This window comes from Zingiber officinale, chromosome 1A (assembly GCF_018446385.1).
Source record: "Zingiber officinale cultivar Zhangliang chromosome 1A, Zo_v1.1, whole genome shotgun sequence".
In the NCBI taxonomy this organism is placed as follows: domain Eukaryota; kingdom Viridiplantae; phylum Streptophyta; class Magnoliopsida; order Zingiberales; family Zingiberaceae; genus Zingiber; species Zingiber officinale.
Window position 1 is genome coordinate 105728942 of NC_055987.1, and position 13199 is coordinate 105742140.

Here is a 13199-nt window from a genome sequence, read left to right on the forward strand (position 1 = left end):
TATATGCAATGTGCACTTATGCCATCATGTTATGTTATGCTATATGATATGTGGACTTATGTTATCATGTTATGTTTTCACTATGAGATAGCATATGTTATGTGCACATTATGCCATCATGTTATGCTTATGCAAGGCTTATGTAAGATGAAAAGCCTAAGAGATGCTTCCCTATAAGTTGGGACTATGAGCACTCTTCATGATATGACAAGAAACATGATGTGCTATGATATGACAAGAAACATGTATGCTATTTTACTTTTGTATGGCTTGTACAGGGGATGGACTCCTAAGTTGCCCCTAGGTCGATGGTCAAGGAAACGGACCTAGTAAAAGGGATGAGCTCCTAAGTGCCCCTAGGTCGATGGTCAAGGAAACGGGCCTAGTTCCTAGTAGGTTCAAGATTAGCTACCTTGGATCTATTTAGGATGCGCGCATTCATGTATGTGGTACAAAGCTGGGCCCTCATGATGAGATTATGTTTAAGTACCTATATGATATATGTTTTCAAAAGATCATCTTGCATTTACTCATTTCATGCCATATGATACATGTTTTCAAAAGAACATCTTGCATCTACATATTTCATGCTATATGATTTTTTATGCTTAGGTAGATGCTCTCTTGAGATGTTTCATGCTATATGATGCTTATGCTTTAAGAAGATGCTCTTTTGAGATATGTTTATGATGCTTAGATGAATATGCTACTACCTTATGCTTATGCTTTCATATGCTATGATTCATGCTCTATTGAGATATGTTTATGATGCTTAGATGAATATGCAACTACCTTATGCTTATGCTTTCATACTCTATGATTCATGCTCTTTTGAGATATGTTTATGATGCTTAGATGAATATGCTACTACCTTATGCTTATGCTTTCATATGCTATGATTCATGCTCTTTTGAGATATGTTTATGATGCTTAGATGAATATGCTACTACCTTATGCTTATGCTTTCATACGGTATGATTCATGCTCTTTTGAGATATGTTTATGATGCTTAGATGAATATGCTACTACCTTATGCTTATGCTTTCATATGCTATGATTCATGCTCTTTTGAGATATGTTTATGATGCCTATATGAATATGCTACTACCTTATGCTTATGCTTTCATATGCTATGATTTATGCTCTTTTGAGATATTTTAAGACTAGCATGCTATTGTTAAATCTAGGTGTTGGGTAAATGAACATAACACTACTCTATGTTTAGTTCATGATTTATGGTTTTTGTGAGTAGGAAAGGATCTTACTAAGCCTATGTGCTTATAGTTTTATGTTTCCTTGTACTGCAGAAAAGGATAAAGAATGGCTAAATTAAGGGGAGCAGTAGGAAGGGCAAGGATGTGTGTGGCGGTGGCATGGTGGAATAGATCTATCTGTGTTTAAGATGTATATATGTCTAAGTTTTTGCATGAAAACTTATTATGCTACTTGATGCTTTTGACTTGGACCATTCGGATGGTTTTTATACCTATGTTTTTTTATCTCTTGTTCCATGATAGTGTGATCCATGCTCTAGTTTAAAATATCATGTATCATGTTCAAGTAGTAGCTATTAAACCATGTTATATGCATGAATGCTAGTATGTTCACATGATATGTTTAAAGGAGTAGCATGTCATATGTTTAATATGCTACATGATTTCTATATGATTATCATATTGTTCACATGTCATGTCATGTTAATATGATTCTATAATTAGAATATAGATATTTTTTTTCAAATATTCCGCTGCAATGATCTTAAGTATGTATGTATGTATGTTTCAAGTAACCCCGTCCTTCTTCTTAGAAGCGATGGGAGTCTAGCTTGATATGGGTTATTGGAGGTCTTCATTGTTTCGACATACACATCAAATCGATCTACGGCTAGTAAGATTAATTCTACCTAGATTACTAGGGTTAATGGAGGTAACCCTGGTTGGGGGATTATAACCAGGTTTGGGGGATTTTATTTAGCTACTTAATTCATATGAATTTAGTTAAATAAAATATATGTCTTGATTGATGCAGGACTCTGATTCAAGACAAGCGTCTCGATGTCGGATTGGTTGGATACAATCTTCTTTTTGAGGCGGGTACCTTGACTTATCTCTTTTGATAATGTCATTTCGATATGTGTAGTAGGTTATAGTCACTAGTAATAATTATGTTTATCTTTATTTTGGTATGTCGCTACTTGATACCTATAGCATGCCTTTGTTTGTTATTATCTGTATGCATTTGGACTTATATTCTTTTGTTCTTGCCATATATACTTATGAGTATATAAGTAGTGACATACATTGCCTTACTGTGTACAAGACTAGTTACTAAACATATTTGACATATGTACCAAGTTTCATGATACTTAGATCCTTGTTGGATTTCTTTATCTTTTGGTATATATTATGGAAGTGTTAGGATTTACATGCTTAGTGACATGCATCATTTTGTATGATTGCATGATGAGCAATTGTCAGCTCCATTATTGTTGAGCACATCGCTTAAGTGACATGGATCTGCACACACAACCACTCATGGGTTAGTGGTATATCAAGCAGGGTTTGTTGCAGCAGGTTGCTTTGTCAAGGGCTCCGCGGGCCCGCTCATGGGTAGCGGTGATGTAGTGTGGTACCAGGACAGGGATCCCTTCTCTAGATTGTCTTATGGAGATGAGAGCATTGAGCTCCCCCACTTATGATTTGAGGTAGGAGGATAGGTGTACTCCGACAGCATCTGTCCACTCGGTCACTCAAGTGTAGTGATGGCAGAGTGCACCGTTGGCATAACCCTACCCACTCGGTCTCACTATCGTGTGTGAGATGGCTGACTGGCATCAGGGGTGACTCGGACATTTTGTATCATATACATGAATAGCATTTATTGCTTGTGATTGCTGTATATTGGATGCTGCATTTCTGTGGTTGCATATGATTGACATGCATACAGGAGACATGATGAGTTGGGTATGATGACCTTTATGTCAGGATAGGAGGCCCAGGTGAGTACAGTTTTCTCCTATCTTTTTAGTTTTGCATTTCCAGCTATTATCTAGGAGACTGTACGACATAATTATTATTATTGGATATATTGCACTATGGATGTCAGCTTGATACCCGCTGAGTGTTGGACTCACACCGTTGATATATTTTCTATTATAAGTTGAATCTGTTAGGAGGTTCCAGTCGCTAGTCCCCCACTAGGTGTCGAGATGGCTTTTTGGTTTCGGACTTTTGTCGTTTCCTTGTTTTGTTATGTCTACATACTTATGATGTGTAGTTCTTGTACTTATGGATTCTATGTCGTGTTTCGGGTATGATGCCCATGTTTTTCACTGCGAAGGTTTTCCATTTTATTGTGTTTTTCCTTGTTGTAGTGGAGTAGGTTTTTCCCATTATAACTGCGTGGTGGTGTCAGCTGGAGGCTGAATTATATAAACTGCATGGCATGCTTATCATATTTTATTGTATATGTTATGGTCATGTTGGCCGTGGATTGAGGGGCCCTGATGGCTTTGTAGATAAGATTTCAATTGTTACCCGTCCATGGGAGATGTTGCCGAAATTTTCTCTGGCATGGACTCCCCGGGGGCATGACATTTAGTGCCCCAGACATTTTCCCATAAGTAGCTTTCATGCACATTTCCATAACCCCTGTGTTCATATGGCCAAGCTCTTGAATTGTGTTTAGCTGCACTGAGTTTTTAACCACATATAGACATCCAACATTTCCATATCTTATACCTTTGAAATAACATCCTAGATTGTTAATTCTTTCCAAATAGTTCATACCGTAGGATATAAGAATATAGAATGTATGGAATTTCCAAATGAAATCCACACAACATGCAATAATCCAATCATGGAACCCGATGGCGATGGAGATTAGCTGATGTAGGGATTATCTCAAGTGATAGGATCCACCAAAATATTTGTATTTTGGGAGGAATTTCTAAATTCTCATATGTCGACTCTTATTGATGTATGATGGAGCGAAAGATTCTTTAATTCAAAAAAGGAATGGAATGGGAAAAAAATAGGTTATGTGGAAAGTAGTAAAGGTAGACATGTCTACTCATGATTAATTAACAAATATTTAAATATGTATATTAGTCATTAACAATTTGTTTTTAAATAGGGTCCTTAAAAACTAGATGTGAAATAATGTAGTTTTTATGTGATGAAATTTATAAGAGAAATTATTAAATAAAATCCTACTAATGAGAAGGATTCACTATCCTCAATAATAATATTTGACATGTTCTTAATCATCTCAAATAATTATGTGTTTATCATTTTACTAATATAATCTATGTGTTTGTTCATAGTATATGAAAATATAGTAGTCAATGGAAGAAATTGATGAAATGTGTTTCGAGTGGGTAGAATGAATACAAGATTATAATTATAACTAGGTATGTAAAGTAATACAAGATTATATTTATAACTAGGCATAAAAGTGAATTCATTTGGTTTTCATTAAATATTTTGAAAGAATTATATAACTAGGTATTATGTTGATTATACCTACGTTGTAGAGTGCGTACATGTATGGTTGGTACGGGCCTGGTGTGCTACTTGATGTACTTTGTTGTTTAGTATACACCAGTTGGATTTACCTATACATATAGGTGTTAGATGAATTTTTATACTAGAGGTATTTATGTGGATTGGGGATGTTGCATCGATGATGATCGTGTCGGTATCATGATTATTTAACATGTTCATCATTCATTGCATGCTGACGACCATTGTCTCCCTTGTGGTGTGAGATAGTTTTCAGTTATTTATAGCTGCCCATTCGGTCACTGTGGGAGAGTGGTAGCTAGGAGTGGAGCTAGTCCTATTTTGCTCACTAGGTCGCTCAGTGTTCTTTCCGCCTCGACCACTCCGGAGTAGTGGGGCTGGAGGGTTCAGTAGTAAGGGGGCTAGTGAGGTGAGTAGTCAGGCACCCTTATGCTATGTAGTTAGATAACTACTTAGCAAACCGTTCGCCTCGGTCGCTCTATAGCGGTGCATGTACTGGAGGCTAGTGCGGTTTGTCATGGACCCAAGCCTCTCGGCCATACAAGGGTCGTGGTGTCTAGAGAGGTGGCAGGGGTGACCATGTGGCATGCATGCACATTTGCATACAATGCGCAGTGCATCTGTGGAGATATATTTGCATACATGCCTAGTAGATACTAGTTGCATGTGATTGTGATATGTTGCACTTGTTTGAGATATTATTATTGCATATGGTTATCATACTTTATACATGTCATTTATTATACATGTATACACTATGATTTATATTACTCAAGTGTTATGAGCAGATCTGTTGCTGATTCCCGGTGAGTACTGTTCATTATTATCGTATGTGTCGATTCTAGATTGGGTGTGTGCTCATTATGTCGAAATGGTTATGTGTATTCATTATGTCAGTAATGATCATTATACCATGTGAGATATACTGGTACTGGTGTGTGTGTTTATTTACTATGTCAATATATGATCATGTTCTTATTTCTCTACTGAGACTGTATACTTTGATCTCCATAGTTTTATATAGACCATGAACTATCTTGTCTATTACCCACTGAGTGACCCGCACTTCCCCCCCCCCCCCCCCCGCCCCGTTTGTATCTTTATGTTTTCAGATAGCAGATAGATGATTATGAAGTCGCTTGGAGTATCTTGTCTGCCGGTCCTACGTCACATCAGAAGACGATTTTACTTCACTCTTATTTTATTTCATATATTCTTTATTATTTTGGCATTGTATTGATGTTTAGCCATGTGGCTATTCCATTATTTTTGGTGTTGTATTTGTGTCTAAGTCGTGTCGGCATACATTGTATCTATTTGGTTTGTGTGAGCTTTTCTTTAATTTTTTGCTATGTTTTTAGTGCAACCGTGTGGGCTGTTTAATAAATATAATTGTATGGTTGTGATTGTTTTGTTCTAGCCGAGTGGGATGCGTATATAACTGCGTGGTTGTCTATATTCGAGCAGTGTGGGCTAATGTATATAGTTTGTGTATGTATTTATCATTCATATTGTCATAGTTACAGGGGAGATGCTGTCTATTTGTCGAACAGGGACTCTGCTGGGGCGTGACAGTATCATTGTATAGAGCTCGTATATTCCTGTTGATGTAGATGGTTACTATGTAAGTAACACTAAATTGTGTCTTTGTCTATATATCATGTCAATTATGTCTCCTATGAGTGGATGACTGACTATGATATTGAGAGAGTTGATGTTAACCAGTATATCCTGTCAACTATGTCTCCTACTAGTGAGTGACCCACTATGATTTTGCGAGAGTTAACAGTGATCATGTATATATACTGTCGACCAGGCCCCCACCCAGGGTTGTAGGTTGAGGTTGGAGCCAATCAATAGTGATTTGTCATACATCTGGACTTGTAGGTATCCTATTGGCCGGGGCTCACACCCATTTTAGGTTGAGGTTAGAGCTAGTCAACAGTGATTGTTATACATCTGGACTTGCATGTATCCTGTCGCCCAAGGTTCCCACCCGTTGATGGTTGATGTCAGAGCTAATCAACAGTGATTAATAAACATTTGGATTTGCATGTATTATATTGACCAGGGCGCCATCCCATTGTAGGTCGAGATCAGAGCTAGTCGACAGTGAGTGTTATTTCATGGGATTCCCACACTGATATGTGGTAGAGTGATCTTGCACAGCCCATAGCTAGATAGCTACTTCCTAACAACCCGAGTGATCTTTGGTAGAGTGATCTCGCATAGACAAGGACCATGACATTTCGTGCTGCCCTCAGTGATATGTGGTAGAGTAATCTCACGCAATTCCTAGCTATATAGCTAGATGTCTTGGTCATTTGTATTACTTGTGATGGAGAGTTGCCCACACATGATGGTTTGCTCGTGGTAGAGCATTGCTCCAACATATGCTGGTTTACTTGTGGTGGAGCATTGCTCCCACATATGATGGCTTGCTTCTAGTGGAGTGATGCTCTCACATATGATGAACTATTACTCTAATATGTATTGCCACATGCTTAGTCTTTACGGTACCTATGTTGATCATTATCTAGCTCTATTCATTGTATTATTTATAGTTGAGTAATTTGCTTATGTTGTAAATGCATGTTGCATATGGTTGTCATGATTTATACATGTTCATTTATCATACCTGTGCATGCTACCATATATAATGCTCAGGTGTTACGAGTAGATCCAATGTTGATCCCTAGTGATTATTAATCATTATACTGTGTATTAGATCAGCATTAGTATGTGTATTTATTATGTCATATAGGATCATATTCTTATTTCCCTACTGACACTGTATATCTTTGATCTCCTTACACATTTGTCCATGTACTAACATTTGTCTATTACCCACTAAGGAACCCAAACTCACCACCACTATGTATATTTTACTTTCCCCAAGTAATAGGCAGATGTTTAAGGCTTTGCTTAGAGGATCTTGGTTGCCAGTCCCATATCACATCTGAGATTACTGTACTATGCTATTTGTACTTTGTATTCGAGCTTGATTTTGTAATAAGTTGTTTTGATTATGGTTTTGAGACTTTAGGCTATTTTTATCCATTTTAGGATTTTATTGTTGTGTAAGTTGTGTTGACATGCAGTCTATCGACTTTGTTTATTTTCCTATGTGGTTTGAGTTTATACCTGACATGTAGGTTGTGTGTTATTATTGAATTTTGCTATATTTTTGTTCCAACCATGTGGACAACATATACAACTACGTGGTTGTGATTATTTGTAGCCGTGTGGCATATTGTTATCATACTTGTACAGCTGTATGGCTATATATATAAGATCCATATGTTGTCATAAGTGGGAAGATGTTGTTTGTTTCTTAGGCAAGGACTCCTCCGGGACATGACACTATCCCAAAAGCAACTCTTTCCTGATCTCTCGATCTGGCAATAATCGATTGCTATTAGTCAACCAACATTTACTAGACGAATACCCCAATTGACTACTACTCAAAGAGAATCAAATAAAAAAAATCAATTAATTTTTTTTTACCTAAGTTAAATGCTCAATTTTTAAATCGATCTAAACCATAACTTTATAATTTCGGAGGTTGCGAATTAAGAAGCGACAGTCAAGTAAAATTTCTTATGTTAGCATTTGTTTTGCATTTTAAATATTTTCATTGCACTAACACTTTTGTGTCACCTTGAAAAATATTCACACAAGAAAATGTTTTATGTTTTAGGCTAAGGACTATTTACCTCACATCTAAATCCTTGATTCAACTAGGATTGATTCTATTCCTATCTATAGCTATTATTTGTTACAAATATTTAATTTTTAAAATAACATTTATTATTTATTTTAATAATAATTTTTTATGTTTTTAGTATTTAAAATTTTAAATAATTTAGAATAAAAAGAATTTGCACCAAATGGTAATGAATTTTGATGTGCTATGATATCTCGGATCTTCCCAAAACTTTTGGTAAGTTATAACTAAAGGATTTAACTAAAAGGTGTGATTAATGAAAAATAGTAATAATTTATAAATTACTGTATTTAAATAAAAAATATTAAAATTAAGATATAATAAATTTTATATAAATTTGTAAATTATTTTATAGTGTTAATTTATTATATATATATACTTTTCTTATTAAATCATTTAATAAAAAGGAGATTCAATATTGAGTAGACCACTCCATCACAACTTCTTTAAATGTTCATTTAGAACATCACTTTAATTTATTCATAGGCATGACATATATATAAAGTTTATGGACCTAGCCACAAATGCACTTCCAGACCACATTCTGCAAGAGCCTCCTAGTTCCACTGGCAGCCGGTGGCACCGTGATTAGTCGTGCTCTGCATGGTGTGCAACCATTACACTTGCCATTGCAGTTTGGCGGCGTCGAACCTTGATCAATCCGCCACAACTCTTCGGTTGCGATCACCTTGTTGTCTTGCACATTAGAGATTCCTTCGCTTGCAAGCTCCGCATCTATTCCTCTAGCTAAGAATATATAGATTAAACAAGCAATATAAATCTTAGGATCATATATATGTATTGTAAATTAAATGGTCATGCATCAAGAAAACCTTGTCGAGATTATACCACTAATGATGCAAAAGAAAACAAGGAAAGAGAGAGCCAACATTCCATACAGTTCCATTGTAAACTATTAGACTTGTTATTGTGTGTAAAATTAAGTGTCAATTTGCTCATAATTATAATGTCAATTCTAAACTTCCTTTATAAATAATTTTAAAAAATTTTATTGAAAAAGATAAATAATTCAATCAGAAGTGTTAAGAAAAATATTAAAAAAAGAAAACCTTATCATCTTATTGAATGACTATTGTGGCAACAAATTAATAGTTATTAAAAAAATATATAATTGCAAATATAGAAACAAATATCAAAGAAAAAGTTGAATAAAAAAATTAAAATGTTCAAAATTAGTATTCTAGTAATAAATAAAAATAAATTAAAAAATATTTATGATTGACGCATCTATCTCTAAATATATAAATAGAGATTTTATTCTTATTATTTTGAAATTAATATTTTCTATTTTGAAATAAAAAAGGAATATTTTTAATTCCTACAAAGTTTAAAATATACATTTTCTAGAATATTTATTTCTATATTAAATATTGACTAGAGTTAAAAGGAGTCCATAATTATGTATCTTTTAATTAATACAATTTTTAATTTGACTTTTGTATACGAGAATATTTCCATATGTGAAGTTATTTCCATATTTGTTCCAATTCGACATTGCAACATTCCGCTGTCGGGCTACACCTTCAACTCGACAACTCGACACTCGGCTGACTCGGCCATATACAAGGCAATTCAACCATCCCAAACAATTCATCCTTCTCTACTTAGTAGCTTGAGATCATTAGTTCAAGCCTTCTCAACCTTAATTTTTCCTAAATCTCTGACAAAAATTGTCAAACATAGCCTGATCGACTACTCAAAGGGAATCAAATAAAAAAATTATTCACTTTATTTTTTTCCCTGAGTTTTATGCTCAATTTATAAATTCTTGCAAATCACAACTTTATAATTTAGGAGATCGTGAATAGGAAGCGAGGGTCAAGTAAAATTTCTTATATTTTTTTTAAGGAGAAAACTCAAAATTCTCATTAAAATAATGTCAGATATCAAGTTTTTCAACCAAATTGATTAACTCCCATTCTCTCAAACAAGTGGAGAAGGGGAAGAAGAAACAAAATGTGTCATATGATGGGAAACAAAGTTACTAGTGCGTTTAATATGTACGAGAGCAATAGTGTGTGTTTTCTCCATAAGCTTGTGAATTTGCAAAATTTGAGCTCCTGTATAGTGTAAATTCTCATCACCATCCATGATTGCATGCACAGATGTTATCAAGACAAAAAATAGCCAAAAGTCTTATTAATCCCCGAGCATTAGTGAATGCTAGTCCTTTGTGAATTCCATTGAGTTTACCTTATGTAACAAAGTGTGGGGTGCTTGTGTGCACCTCCCAAATCTGTATACCTTCCTTCCATGATGATCTCATATCGCTCCACTAATAAAACCATAATGGTTAAATTTCTGGTAGACACAAGCTGTTGACAATAGAATTCATACACTTTATTAATGATAATATGTGATATATAAATACCATTACAAAGTGAAAAATAAGAAAACACATAAAATAGGAAAACATATAAAATGTTATAAAACAAATAAGTATTTCCTAATAATAATTATTCTTTAATAATTAGGAAACAAATAAGTATTTCGTAATAATAATTATTCCCTAATAACTAGGAAACAAATAAGTATTTACTAATAATAAATATTTCCTAATACACACCCTCAAGATGGTGCCCGAGAAATGACAGCAATCTTGCTGCAAATAGTAAACAGCCGAGGTTGAGAAAGTGACTTGGTAAGTGCATTAGCCAATTGATCCTTAGCAGGAATATAAGCAAATCATAGTTCAGAGGTCTGCACCAGATCATGAACAAAGTGATAGTGAATAGCCAGATGCTTCATCAGAGAGTGAAAAATAAGATTAGCTGAAAGATAGGTGGCACCCAAATTATCAGTGAAGAGCACAGCAGGCGTGGTAACTAGAAGAAGAAGGTCTATGAGAAGTGACTTAATCCATTGGATCTTAGATGCCGCAGAGGCAATGGCGTGATATTCAGCCTCAGTCGAAGAGCGCGCAACCGTGCACTATTTGGTATATTTTTAGGTAATCGGATTAGCACCTAGAAAAATAATAAATACACTCATAAAACACCGATCATCTGGATCTCCTGCCTAGTCCTCATCAGAGAGACCATGAAGAGTAAGAGGTGTATCCGTAAGAAGATGAATGCCAAGATCCCTAGTACCATTGTGATATCGAAGTAGACACTTCACAGCGCCCCTATTCATCTCTAAAGGAGCATGCATAAACTGTGAGAGATTGTTGACTACAAAGGAAATATTGGGACGAGTCATATGGAGATGTTGTAAGCTCCTAACCACTTGTCAGAACTTAGTCGCATCAAAAAATGAAGACCCATCATGTAAAGTAAGACGAGAGCCAACAACAATATAGAGACCGACTTGGAGTCAAGCATGTGATGTTTGGAGAGAAGATCAATGACAAACTTTTGCTGAGACAAGAGAAGACCATTTGAGATTGGGCGAACCTCAACACTGCAGAAGAGGGAAAGAGCCCCAAGATCCTTAATCACAAATTTTGCATGAAGTTTACATACCATGACATTAACAGAAGAAGCATCACTCCCTGTAATGATTAAATCATCAACATATACAAGGAAATAGATAAGTGTATCATCCCGGAAATAAAAAAAAAAATAAGGAGGTGTCAGCCCGAGATGCGACAATGCCAAGAGAGACCAAGAAAGCGCAAAGGTCCAAAAACCAAACGCGCAAAGCCTGCTTCGGGCTATATAGCTGTAATGCCCGAAAATCCTCAGAATACTTTTATAAATATCCTAGTATTTTTCTGGAATTTAAGGATATTTTTATGGAATTTTTAGAATAGCGGAAGTAGCAAAAATAAATAGAAGCGTAAAATAGCCTACGCGGGTATTGAACCCGATACCTACTAGCCCTTATGCTTTAGGGATGACTCTAGTGACCAAGTGAACCCAGCAGGGCTGTGCTGAAAGAAAAGGGAATCAATTATATTTATGTTAGAGTTGGGCCGAATTACCCACTTAATATAAATAGGAAAATTATTAAGTGGAGAATTGTTTAACGATAACTCTTTTCTCCTCAAACCCTAGTCACGCCGCTCCTCTCCCTTCTCTTCTCCTCTCGGCGCACCAAGCCCCAAGGGCTAGGGTTCCATCCCAAAGGCTCCAAGAACACCTTCCGGTGATGACTTCGGCACGAGGGCACTCCTCTTCATGAGAAGAACACGTAGAAGCAAGAGGATCGTCGAGAAGATCGTTTTCCGGAAAAACCTATCGATCAGATCGTAAGGAAAAACTAGCGCAGGATGTAAGAAACCCCTCACCTGCAGTATAAGTAGCTTTTCGTATGTTTTATGCATTAGTTTAGTCATATGCAGAATTTTCAGTATATAGGGTGTGAATTAGCGCACACCAAGTGTTTGCTTTAATGCTTAGTTCAGTAAAATGCCACCATAGGCATTTCAATAGTTTAGATAAACGCAGTAGAAGCATTTTATAGAACATTTAGTCTTGCTACAGCTTTTATGGGACTACGATACAATGGGTGGGCTCCCACAGTCGCCTCTAGGTTCAGATAACCTAGTTCTAGGTTCAGATACCCTAGAAAGAGCAAGGTAAAGTATATTAGCTACAAATCAGTATTTTACTTTTCAGTGGCACTGTACTGGACTTCAGTTGTCCATGGGCTGGGCCCCCATAGTCGTCCCTAGGTTTAGATAACCTAGTAACTCTACTAAATTCGGGACTTCCAACCACGGGTCTAGTTAGGGATGCGCGCATAGCAAGTACAGTTGTCGGGCCCATCAGCAGCATGATTAGTATTTTCATCTATTTATGATAAATAGTTTTTCAAAGCTTTACAATTTAGTATGTGATTACAGATCAGGATTTATATCAGCTTAGCATTTGTTTAGTTAGTTATTATATCAGTTTAGTTCTATCTTGTTGATATTAGAAGACCTTGCTATGATCAGCTTTTGTTTCTATGTTTTGTATGCCAGAATGCCATGCTTTAATATG